This window comes from Podarcis cretensis (assembly GCF_951804945.1).
Source record: "Podarcis cretensis genome assembly, chromosome: 5".
NCBI classification, from domain to species: Eukaryota; Metazoa; Chordata; class Lepidosauria; order Squamata; family Lacertidae; genus Podarcis; species Podarcis cretensis.
This window is the reverse complement of record NC_137174.1, coordinates 82,259,915-82,272,127: the sequence shown is the minus strand read 5'-3', so window position 1 is coordinate 82,272,127 and position 12,213 is coordinate 82,259,915. Positions and strand designations below refer to the sequence as shown.

The 12,213-nt window shown below is 40.3% G+C and overlaps 1 protein-coding gene across 4 annotated transcripts in view; it reads right to left on the bottom strand.

The window, feature by feature from the left end:
* Positions 1 to 12,213, bottom strand: part of LOC307216995 (schwannomin-interacting protein 1) — a 387,429-nt gene that overhangs the window by 95,528 nt on the left and 279,688 nt on the right. The gene's annotated exons all lie outside the window — the stretch shown is intronic.

Below are 12,213 nucleotides of genomic sequence, written 5' to 3'. Positions count from 1 at the left end.
ATTGGGGTTTGAGTGGGGGGGGGGGACGGGACACACATGACCCATTGGGCTGCAACATGTAAAAGAGGCTGAGAAGCCGGACCCTGTTCTATTTCCCACTCTTCAGCGAATGGTGGATTGAGATTAATTGGGTGCTTGTTTCCACATGATGATGATGATGATGATGATAACAACAACAACAACAATAATAATTTATTTGTACCCCGCCCATCTGACTGGGTTTCCCCAGCCACTCTGGACGGCTTCCAACAAAAATTAAAAATACATTAAAATGTCACACATTAAAAACTTCCGTGAACAGGGCTGCCTTCAGATGTCTCCTAAATGTCAGGTACAGTGGTAAAGGTAAAGGGACCCCTGACCATTAGGTCCAGTCGTGGCTGACTCTGGGGTTGCAGCGCTCATCTCGCTTTATTGGCCAAGGGAGCCGATGTACAGCTTCCGGGCCATGTGGCCAGCATGACTAAGCCGCTTCTGGTGAACCAGAGCAGCACAAGGAAATGCCGTTTACCTTCCCACCAGAGTGGTACCTATTTATCTACTTGCACTTTGACGTGCTTTCGAACTGCTAGGTTGGCAGGAGCAGGGACCAAGCAACAGGAGCTCACCCCGTCACGGGGATTCGAACCGCCGACCTTCAGATCGGCAAGCCCTAGGCTCTGTGGTTTAGACCACAGCGCCACCTGCGTCTTGGGTTAAGTACTTAATTCGTTCCGGAGGTCCGTTCTTAACCTGAAACTGTTCTTAACCTGAAACACCACTTTAGCTAACGGGGCCTCCTGCTGCTGCCGCGCCGCGGCTGCACGATTTATGTTCTCATCCTGAAGCAAAGTTCTTAACCTGAGGTACTATTTCTGGGTTAGCGGAGTCTGTAACCTGAAGTGTATGTAACCTGAAGTGTATGTAACCCGAGGTACCACTGTAGTTGTTTATCTCTTTGACATCTGATGGGAGGGTGTTCCACAGGGTGGGCGCCACTACTGAGAAGACCCTCTGCCTGGTTCCCTGTAGCTTTGTTTCTCGCAATGAGGGAACTGCCAGAAGGCCCTTGGCGCTGGACCTCAGCGTCCGGGCAGAACGGACATGAGGGGTAAAAAGTGTCCCCTCCTATAGCAAGGAATGAGCAGCTTTAGGATGTAGTGGATCTTCAGCTAAGTTTGCTTAAACCTTCAGCTTGAACATCTATTCAAAAGGAGTTCCACTGAATTCAATGGGGCTTTCTCTTGAACAAGTGGACGGCAGTCTTCTACATAGAAGTAGGCCTCCAGTTCAGTAGGGCTTCCTCCCATTACATTATATTTTATTTTTTCATGTTGATATGTTTTTTTATTAGAGTTTTTCATAAAACAATAAAGTCCAGGGTTTGTACATTTTAGTAAAAATGCCAAATTATTTTTGTGCTTCCTTGGTCAAGATTTTTAGCAAGCCACAGAAAGCCCTCTACGCTTCACAGGTGTTAGCTCCTCATTGCAAAGATAAATGGAAAAAAGTAGCCTGCGAAGGTTGTTTTTAAATATACAAATCAATTTTTAACACACCTATCCAGAACTCTAGGCATCCTGCCAGGTTTTTATTTTTTTTTAAGTAAATCCATAGCATAAGAAAAATGCCACAATATAACCTGGCACTCATAATAATAAAGCACTTCAAACAAGTCAATACAGGGGAATCATTTCAACTTCTTCCAAAATAAGGCTAACAGTGGATAAATAAATAAATAAAATCCCAGGAAGGGGGGGGGGGAATGTCACATTCATATATTCTCACAATGAAGCCAAAGTTCTTCCCCTCTCCACAATTCCTCTTTCCTTGCAAAACAGCCTGAGGAAATGGATGAGCTTTGCAACATGCCCAGAAGGTCAACAGATTCAGACTTCTTATAAATCAAGACAAGTCGCACCAAAGACATCTTTGTTGATTCACAAAACAGCTGTATAACTCAGAAACAAGTCCCAACAGGTAGACAAACTTGTAACATTCAGGAGCATACAGATAAAACCTAACACTTTGATCTCCATCAGAAACTAGCTAGTAGTCACTAGACTATTTTCACAAACTCAGTAAGAGGAGGTCATGGTAAGCAACAGAAATGTGATACAGCTACTATAGATGGGTTGGACTCGATGGCCCTTGTGGTCTCTTCCAACTCTATGATCCTATGATTATGATTCTATGACCATGATGGTCTTTTTTTTTTTATAATAATTTTTATTAATTTTCCACACAAATAATAAAGAACAATATAAAACAGTATAACTTCAAGCTCATCGGTTCATGCCCTTTTTTCTTTGACTTCCCCATACCTCCCCATCCCTGCATCCTTATTTAATAATTCTTTAGCAACCCTTAGGTCTATTGTCTTAATTCCCTTTCATCAAAAATTTCTTAAGTTTTTTATTTACTGCTGCAATTCTTTACTTCTTACCCCCTGACATCTTAACACTCCTCAATTTTACAATTATTTTTAAGGTATATTTTGAATTTCTTCCAGTCCTCTTCCATTGTCTCTTTCCCCTGGTCCCGGATTCTGCCCGTCATCTCGGCCAGTCCCATAAAGTCGATCACCTTTGTTTGCCATTCTTCCAGAGTAGGTAGTTCTTGCGTCTTCCAATACTTTGCCAGTAGAATTCTTGCTGCTGTAGTGGCATACATAAAGAAAATCCTATCCTTCCTTGACACCACTTGGCCCACCATGCCCAAGAGGAAAGCCTCTGGTTTCTTAGGAAAAGTCCACTTAAGGACCTTCTTAATTTCATTATAGATCATTTCCCAGAAAGCTTTAACCTTTGGGCAGGTCCACCAAAGGTGGTAGAAAGTGCCTTCAGTCTCATTACATTTCCAACACTTATTATTAGGCAAATGATATATTTTTGCAAGCTTGACTGGGGTCATGTACCATCGGTAGATCATTTTCATAATATTTTCTTTTAAGGCATTACATGCAGTAAATTTAATACCGGTGGTCCATAACTGTTCCCAGTCAGCAAACATAATATCATGACCGATATCTTGTGCCCATTTAATCATAGCTGATTTCACCATTTCATCCTGTGTATTCCATTTTAACAGCAAGTTATACATTTTTGATAAGTTCTTAGTATTGGGTTCCAACAATTCTGTTTCTAGTTTTGACTTCTCTTTCTGAAATCCTATTTTCCTGTCCTGTTTAAACGTCTCATTTATCTGATGGTAATGCAACCAGTCTCGAACCTTAGGCTTTAGTTTCTCATAACTCTGAAGTTTCACCCTTTCGCCATCGTATTCTAAAATCTCATGATATTTTGGCCATTTAGAATCCATATTAAGTTTTTTTACTTCCCTAGCTTCCATTGGTGACACCCACCTAGGGGTTTTACTTTCCAACAAATCTTTGTATCTAATCCAAACGTTATACAATGCTTTCCTTACAATATGGTTTTTAAAGCTTTTATACACCTTTACCTTGTCGTACCATAAGTATGCATGCCAACCAAAACTATTGTCGTACCCTTCCAGATCCAAAATGTCAGTGTTCTCAAGAAGTAGCCAGTGTTTCAACCAGCAGAAAGCTGCTGATTCATAATAAAGTCTTAAGTCCGGCAGGGCAAACCCCCCTCTATCCTTTGCATCAGTTAAAATCTTAAATTTAATTCTGGGCTTTTTGCCCTGCCAGACAAATTTTGATATGTCTTTCTGCCACTTCTTGAAACAGTCCATCTTGTCCACAATCTGCAACGTCTGGAATAAGAACAGCATTCTAGGCAATACATTCATCTTAATAGTAGCGATTCGGCCTAACAAGGAAAGATTCAACCTTGACCATATTTCCAGATCCTTTTTAACTTCTGACCAACATTTTTCATAATTATCCTTAAATAAGTTCACATTCTTGGATGTTAAGTTTACCCCCAGGTATTTTACCCTTTTTGTTATTTCCAAGCCTGTTTCATTCTGAAAACTCTCTCTTTCTTCCATTGTTAAATTTTTTTCCAACACTTTCGTTTTTTGTCTATTCAATTTAAAACCTGCTACTCGACCAAATATATCAATTAATTCTAATACTCTTTTAGTACTAGTGTCTGGCTGTTGCAAGGTCAATACCAGATCGTCTGCAAATGCTCTTAATTTGTAATGTCTAACTCCGACCTGAACTCCTTTAACCAACTGGTCCTTTCTGATCATGTTTAACAAAACCTCCAGGACTGATATAAAAAGCAAAGGGGATATTGGGCAACCCTGTCGTGTACCTTTTTCTATAGGTATTTCTTCTGTTACCACGTTATTTACAATTAATTTGGCCTTTTGTTGAGAATATATTGCACCTATACCGTTTTCAAAACCTTGGCCTACCCCCATCCCTTGGAGATTCTTTTTCATAAAGGTCCAACAAATGTTGTCAAAGGCTTTCTCCGCGTCCACAAAAATCAAAACTGCTTTCCTGTTAATATCAACGTCCAGCAGCTCCAAAATGTCTATAATGTTTCTCACATTGTCTGACATATGTCTACCTGGGAGAAAGCCTGTTTGGTCCTTATGAATCTCTTCTGCTAACACTCTTTTCAATCTTTTTGCCAAAATGTCTGCAAAAATTTTGTAATCCACATTGAGTAAAGATATAGGGCGGTAGTTTTTAACCTGGTTCTTCTCAGTCTCTGTTTTCGGTATAAGTGAGATGAAAGCCTCTTTCCACGATTCAGGTGCCTTTTTCCCCTTCAAAATTTCATTGCAAACTTCCTTCAATGGTTGTATCAGCCATTCTTTCAGCATTTTGTAGTATTTGGCCGTCAGGCCGTCTGGTCCTGGTGATTTTCCCAATTTCATGTTTTGAATGGCACCCTCTATTTCTTGTTCTGTTATTTCCTCATTTAAGATCCTTTTACTTTGTTCTGAAATTTTTGGTAGACCGTATTTTCTGATGAATTCTTCTATTTCTTGTTCGTTGATTGGCCCTTGTGCATACAATTTCTTAAAAAAACTTTGAAAGCAATTGTTGATCTCATTGGGTTTGTGAATAATTTTTCCATCCATTTCTAGACTTGTTACAGTATTCATTTTCTGCCTTTTTTTCAGTTGCCATGACAGAAGTTTCCCACATTTATCCGCTGATTCAAAAGTTCTTTGTCTCATTTGCTTTATCTTCCATTCTATTTGTTGGTTCATAAGCTCCATGTACTGCATCTGATAAAACTTTATTTCTCTCAAAATCTCATGGGACTTTGGTTTAGACCTCAACTTCTTCTCTCCTTCTTTTATTTTTTCTAAAAATTTTTCCTTCTTCTCATTTTGTTGCTTCCTCTTTATAGAATTTTGTTGAATTAGGAAACCTCGCATCACGGCTTTGCTTGCGTCCCAGATTATTCTTTTTTCCACATCTGTTTTCCTGTTGATCTCAAAGTAATCTTTTAATGTTTTAAGGGCCTTCTTGTGGATCTCTTCATCCTTAAATAGGGTGTCATTCATTCTCCATCTAAAGGATCCAGTTGTTGTTAGTTTCATCTCCATCTTCACCGCGTTATGGTCGGAGCACGTTTTTGGACATATTTCTACTTTTTTTGTTCTTGGCGCCAGACTGCTAGAAATCCAAATTTGGTCTATTCTTGTCCATGTCATTTTTGCTTCAGAGAAGAAAGTTCCCTCCCTCTCTAGAGGATTCTTTGTTCTCCAAATATCAATCAAGTCCATTGTTTCAGTCATTTCGAAAAAGATCTTTGGTAGTCTCCCTTCTTTTAGTTTCACTTGAGACCCTCTAGAGGGAGCATTCAATTGTATCCAAGTGGCAAGGATAAAGAAAAACAAAGAAGCAAGGAAGTATAACAGTAGCCAAAAAGTTTCCAATATCCAAGCTGTAACGTCTCTCTCTTCTATGTGGCCAAAATGCAACAGAATAATTCTAAGGTCCGGTAACTTTGTTACAAGCAAACCCCCGCTTCGCAAAGTTTGACAGTCCACGTCCCGGTGTCTTATTTGGGCAGCCCGACCCAGGGGGATTTGGCAATGGAAGATCTTAATTTTTATGACCATGATGGTCAATGCAATGCACGACCTTAGCATCAAAATTTACTTTTTTTTACAAAAAATAGTATATTTTTCAGTATACAGTAGTACATCGGTTTAAGAACAGTCCTGTTTATGAATGATTTGGTTTAAGAACTCTGCAAAATCAGAAATAGTGTCTTGGTTTGCAAACTTTACCTCGGTCTAAGAACGGAATCCGAATGGTGGAAGGGCACCAGCGGCAGGAAGCCTCATTAAGGAAAGCGTGCCTCAGTTTAAGAACAGTTTTGGTTTAAGAATGGGCTTCCAGAAAGGATTAAGTTCGTAAACCGAGGTACCACTGTACTGACATTAAAATGTTGCTCCCAAATAGTAATACTGTTTTGCTTGGAATTTAAAACCTCAGTATGCACAGACATAGTTGTGGGGAAACCCAGCCAGATGGGCAGGGTATAAATAATAAACTTCTTCTTGTGGTTGTCGTTGTTGTTAAATAGCAGCATTTTGTACTCAGATGGGGATATCTACTAGGGTGCAATTCTACAGATGTTTACTTAGGAGTAATCCCACATTGAATACAGTGGGACTGACTTTTTTGTAAACATACTAGATTGCACTGTTTGCATCAAAAATAAGTGTACTCAATTATTTTATGTGTATCCTGCCTTTTCCAGGTGATTCCCCTATCTAGGCATTGGCCAGAACTAGATTTGCCTGGCTTTTGCAAAGTTGCCTTATCCTGTAGCTTCAGCCCATGCCCAACTTAAATGGCAGAAAGATATAGCATCTTCAAAAGCAACAAACCAACTAGTTATTGTTACTATAAAGAAGCAATGCAGAAGAAAGAAGCAGCAGCTGGTTTAGCTGCTGGAGGCTGGAAAGCCAGACAGGATGTTTGTGACTGTTACCATGGCAATAAAGGGGCAGTCCATTCTCCGTATTGAGCACAGGATGTGAGCTCAGTGTGTGTGTCATATGATCTGTACAGGATGTACATGGGTGGAGTTTGAGAGTTTCTCTCTGTTGTTCAAAGAGTGCAGACATCTTTGTATGTATGGCTGCTAAAGACAGAAATAAAAGACATGTAAATACGCTTCTGTCTGTCTGATTCCCCTCCCTGGGGATATGCAGGGAGGAGGAGAAGCAGTGGTGTGTTTTTCTCACAATCTGGGAAAAATCGCCGATACGGACCTCATCTGTTTTCCTGCCGGGAGTCGCGGGAGCGAGGTCAAAAGGAATTCAGCCGGTGCCTGGAGACTGGCACATCCCTCTGACCGAGGCAGAATTCCAACAGTTATATCTTAAATGGTTAGCTAAAACGTAAAGCAAAATCAAATGCATGCTGGAAAGGTAAAGAGAAAGAGGGCACCTTCTATCATATGTGGTGGTAGTAAAAGAATTTTAGGAGATGATATATAATGAATTGGGAAAAAATGTTTAACATAACCTTTTCTAAGAAACCAGAAGCTTTTCTTTTAGGAATTGTAGGTGTCAAAATTCCAAGTGACCAGAAGAGACTATTTCTGTACGTGACAACTGCTACCCGGACACTATTAGCTCAGAGAGGGAAAGAAGGTACAGTCTCTACCAGGGAAGAATGGCAGATTAAACTGATGGACTATGCAGAAATGGCAAAACTGACCAGAAGAATTAGGAATCAGGAAGACCAAAATTTCAATAAGGAATGGGAAAAATATATAATTTATTAAAAAAACAACATTGTAAACAATTAAAATTGTTGGTAGGATTGGAATGATACTTATAGTTAAAAGTTGGACTATGGTTTTATTGAAGATTTAATAGAATTGGATTAACAGAGAAGATGCAGGAGAAAAAGTTAACATAAGGACCCACAAAAGGGGAGGAAAGAAATCCAAGGGAAATTATGGGTATTGTCTTATTGGCTCTCTTTGTGGTTGTTTGTAAATCAGAAAACCCAAAAATAAACTTTTTTTTTTAAAAAAAAATCTTAAATGGTTGCCAGACTTGCATCTTGATTATAGAGAGCCAGTGTGGTGTAGTGGTTAAGAGCGATAGACTTGTAATCTGGGGAACCGGGTTCGCATCCCCGCTCCTCCACATGCAGCTGCTGGGTGACCTTGGGCTAGTCACACTTCTTTGAAGTCTCTCAGTCCCACTCACCTCACAGAGTGTTGTGGGGGAATGTTAGCCGCTTTGAGTCTCCTTCGGGTAGTGATAAAGCGGGATATCAAATCCAAACTCTTCTTCTCTTCTTCTTATACTTACCATCAAAATATTGGCTATAAATATTTATAGCCACATCCTGGAAAATACCAGTTGATATTTTCTGACAAGTCCACCAGAAACAACTTCTGCTTTGCACTTCTTTAGCCCCACTCATGAACACAGTTTGGATCTGGTGTACTCTACACTGGCTTAACTTAACTTCCCATAATTAAGACTGCTCCTTTAACTTACTTTCAGGAAAATATTTATAGGGCTGCTGCCTAAACGGAGCTACTTTAAAGGCTGGTTTAGCATAATGGCTAACAGCATTTATCAGTGCTTGTTTACTCAGAAGGAAGTAACCCAAACAAGCATTTGGGCACACACTTTTTAAATTTTACAACATATATCTTTGCACTGATAGTGTTGCTGCTGCATCCCCCTTAAGGCAGGCCATGTCCAGTTCTCTGAAGACCAGTTCTCTGGTAAATGTGCTAAGGACTGCATGGTGGTTTGAAAATGGTGGCAAAAGGTTCTCGTACACTCACAGCCACACCAGAGGAAGAGAGGAAAGGTGGGAATATATGAGCAGAGGCTTGTTCACATAACACTAAATCCAGACCCTCCAAGTGTCCCTATTTTCCAGGGACATCCCTGATTTAGAGAAGCCGCCCCGGTTTCTGATTTGATCCCGAAACACCCCACTTTTCCTTAAAGGCAAAGGTAAAGGGATCCCTGACCATTAGGTCCAGTTGTGGCCGACTCTGGGATTGCGGCGCTCATCTCGCTTTATTGGCCGAGGGAGCCAGCGTACAGCTTCCGGGTCATGTGGCCAGCATGACTAAGCCGCTTCTGGCGAACTAGAGCAGCGCACGGAAACGCCGTTTACCTTCCCACCGGAGCGGTACCTATTTATCTACTTGCACTTTGACGTGCTTTCGAACTGCTAGATGGGCAGGAACTGGGACCGAACAACAGGAGCTCACCCTGTTGCGGGGATTCGAACCGCCGACCTTCTGATCGGCAAGCCCTAGGCTCTGTGGTTTAACCCACAGCGTGACCCACATCCCTTTCACTTTTCCTTAGAATGTTCCTATTTTCATTGGATAAATGTTTGAGGGTATGGAGTTACGTGACTCCTGAGCTGTCTGAAGGCAATCCTGTATAGGGAAGGTTTTTAAAAATGTTTAATGTTTTATTGTGGTTTTTATGTATGTTGGAAGGTGCCCAGAGTGGCTGGGGCAACCCAGTAAGATGTGTGGGGTATAAATAGTAAAATTATCACTATGGAATGGGACGTCCCTGTTTTCATTGGAGAAATGTCAGAGGGTATGTAAACCATTGCTTAGCATTACATACAAACCAATGTGAAGTGGTTTGAACACTTGAAATGTACAATATGAGGACTAAATATCAATATTATTGCTATTAAACAATTCTGAAAAATATATTCATGGTTTTGAAAAACCAATTAAAATACAAAGAAGTAACCCACTCCTCAATTTCCCATGCTACAACGTTTATTGGTGTTTTTTTAAATGCAGACTCCTTCACAAGTCAGTGTTGGATAGTGTCTTTAGATCGCCTGTAGTTTTCAAGAGTAGGCTTTGAAGGAATTATAACTCCAGGGATACTGAGTGCCAACTGCACCAGAGGGTGTATATTAATACAGGTACATCCACATAATTATCAGTTTGCACTAACTTGATGATTTAGCCAATTTTTTTTTTAATTGCAACTCATTACCAGTAGCCTATAAATAATATCTCGGTTAAAAAGCTAATCTGTTTTATTATATCCTGGTTCACTGAAGCCTGCTCTATAATACAAATTTGAGGCCTTCAAAGAACAGTGTTACAAAGGAAGGCTTTCCGTAGCGTCGACTTAATCATCTTTCCGTTTCAGCAACACTTTCAAATTTTAATTTGCAGAAATGAAAAGGATGTGTGTTAACAGGCAGAGCTCGCAAAGTTTATAATTGACGGAAACCAGCCGTCGCTTCATGACTCCCACATATAATACTGATATTTATCTTTGAAATAATCAAAGTTCATTATGGGCTGTTAGAATTGGATTGTTACAAGAACTTCTGGGATAGCAAAGGGATGTTTCTGAATGCATTCTAAAGCATGAGCTATACCAGCACTCGGACCTCAGTGCCTGTCCCAGGCAAAAATGGTCCTGAGTGGGAGATCCAGAAAGTTTGCCTGAAAATAAATAAATAAAGGAGGCTGTGAGGTGGAGAAGTGAAAGGCAGATTTGTGTGTTGCTTTTCCTATTTGTCTTGACGTTAGCATCCAAGGACAGCAGTTTTAGACAGGGGCACAGGCCTTCTGAGCGCCTACCTCTTTTATGGTCCTATAAAGTCGAACGATTTCATGACACTGCAGCTCAAAAATCATTTGGAGAACATTATGCTAGTAATTACATGATCCTCTGTAGCTGTTTATAACATGTTAAGCAATTAATGGCTATCAGCACACACTTATGGGCTGTGGGAACCAGCTTAGCTGCAATTTGTGCCATGCAGTTTAGAGGGTGTTATTTTATTTCTCAGTGTTCCGTTCCTAGACTCATAGCAGATTAAAAAAGAAAAGAAGAAAGAAAACCCTGCTTACTGTGTCCAGAATGCAAAGTTAAAATACAGTAAACATAACCCTCAAAGTCCTCAATAACTGAATGCTAAAATAAATATATTATACAGTGCCATAGTACTTGGGAAATCATGGAAGCCATCAGTTTGCATTTTTCTTTAAAATAATACATCCCTAGCTCTTAGCAGTACAAGAACAGAGAAAGTGGGTTTCAGATATTTCCCTATCACCCACACTTGTTCATTTTGTCCCACAGATTTACACCTTCCAAATGTGGCCCAAACTACTCTGAAAACACCTGCCCAAGTTTCTGCCCCAAGTTTAGACCCTCCCCCCCCCAAAGGGAGAGAGACAAATTCTTTCATTCTCCTGAATTCCATTCCATACATCTCATGCCATACAAAGTAAACAAGCATGCAAACTGAGTACAATATAAACCTCCCTGGTTAAGCCGTTATCTGTGGGCCAAACAAGTGCAGAATCGAAGGCCAAGTATCTGCCTGGTAGAACAAAGCCTCTCATCCTTTAGTACTACTTTGGAAGAGGAAACAAGATGCACGCGTGCTCAGGATCGAGGCCCTGCTGATATGCGGGAAGGGGGTGAGGAAGCATGACCAAAGCTGATCAGCTGGTGCCCATCTATTGCTTACACAACACCCTATCCTGCTCAGCACTGTGACTCTTCGGGTGTTATTGGACTACAATTCCCATCAGCCCAAGCCAGCATGGCCCAATGGCCAGGGATGATGGGAGTTGCAGCCCAGCAACATCTAAAAGGCTGCAGGTGCCCCATCCCTCCTTTAGCTGAATAGCTCCCTCGACCTCTTGAAAAACTCATTTATTTACTTACTGACTTATTTCATAAAATGTATGTACCGCTTGATTACAGAACAAACCTCAAAGTGGTTTCCAGAAAGGATAAAACAATACAATTATCGCCAAAATATTCACAACCATAATTTAAAGCATAAGGAAGTTAAAACTGTAATAGAATGGACTAAGACAAATTAAGACTCGTACAAACTTTCTAAACATCCTAAACTTTCCAGTTCAGCATGCAAGTGGTGTACAAGGGTAAGGAGGGGGCAAATGAGACAGGGTTGGGATTTTCTCTCTCCAAAGGACAATGATTTAAATGAGTTTTGCAACATAAATACTGTGCCTATTCAGTGTGGAGCATGATGGTGAAAATAAAGGAATTACAGTGAAGTGTTGAATCAATTTGAAAGTAAAAATGCCTTGCTTGAAGAGAGATGGTACTTGATGTTGTAAAATAATTGTACTTTTGCATCTGTAGTGTTTCCAGCGCATCAGCATAATGAAAACCAAAGCACCCAGGGTAGCTGTTAATACTCAAGACACAAGGTTGCATTTTGCAAATTGTTCATAAATCAGTTACTCTCTTTGAAGTGAGTTACTATATTATATATATAAAAAAACAATTTATATCCAGAACTTT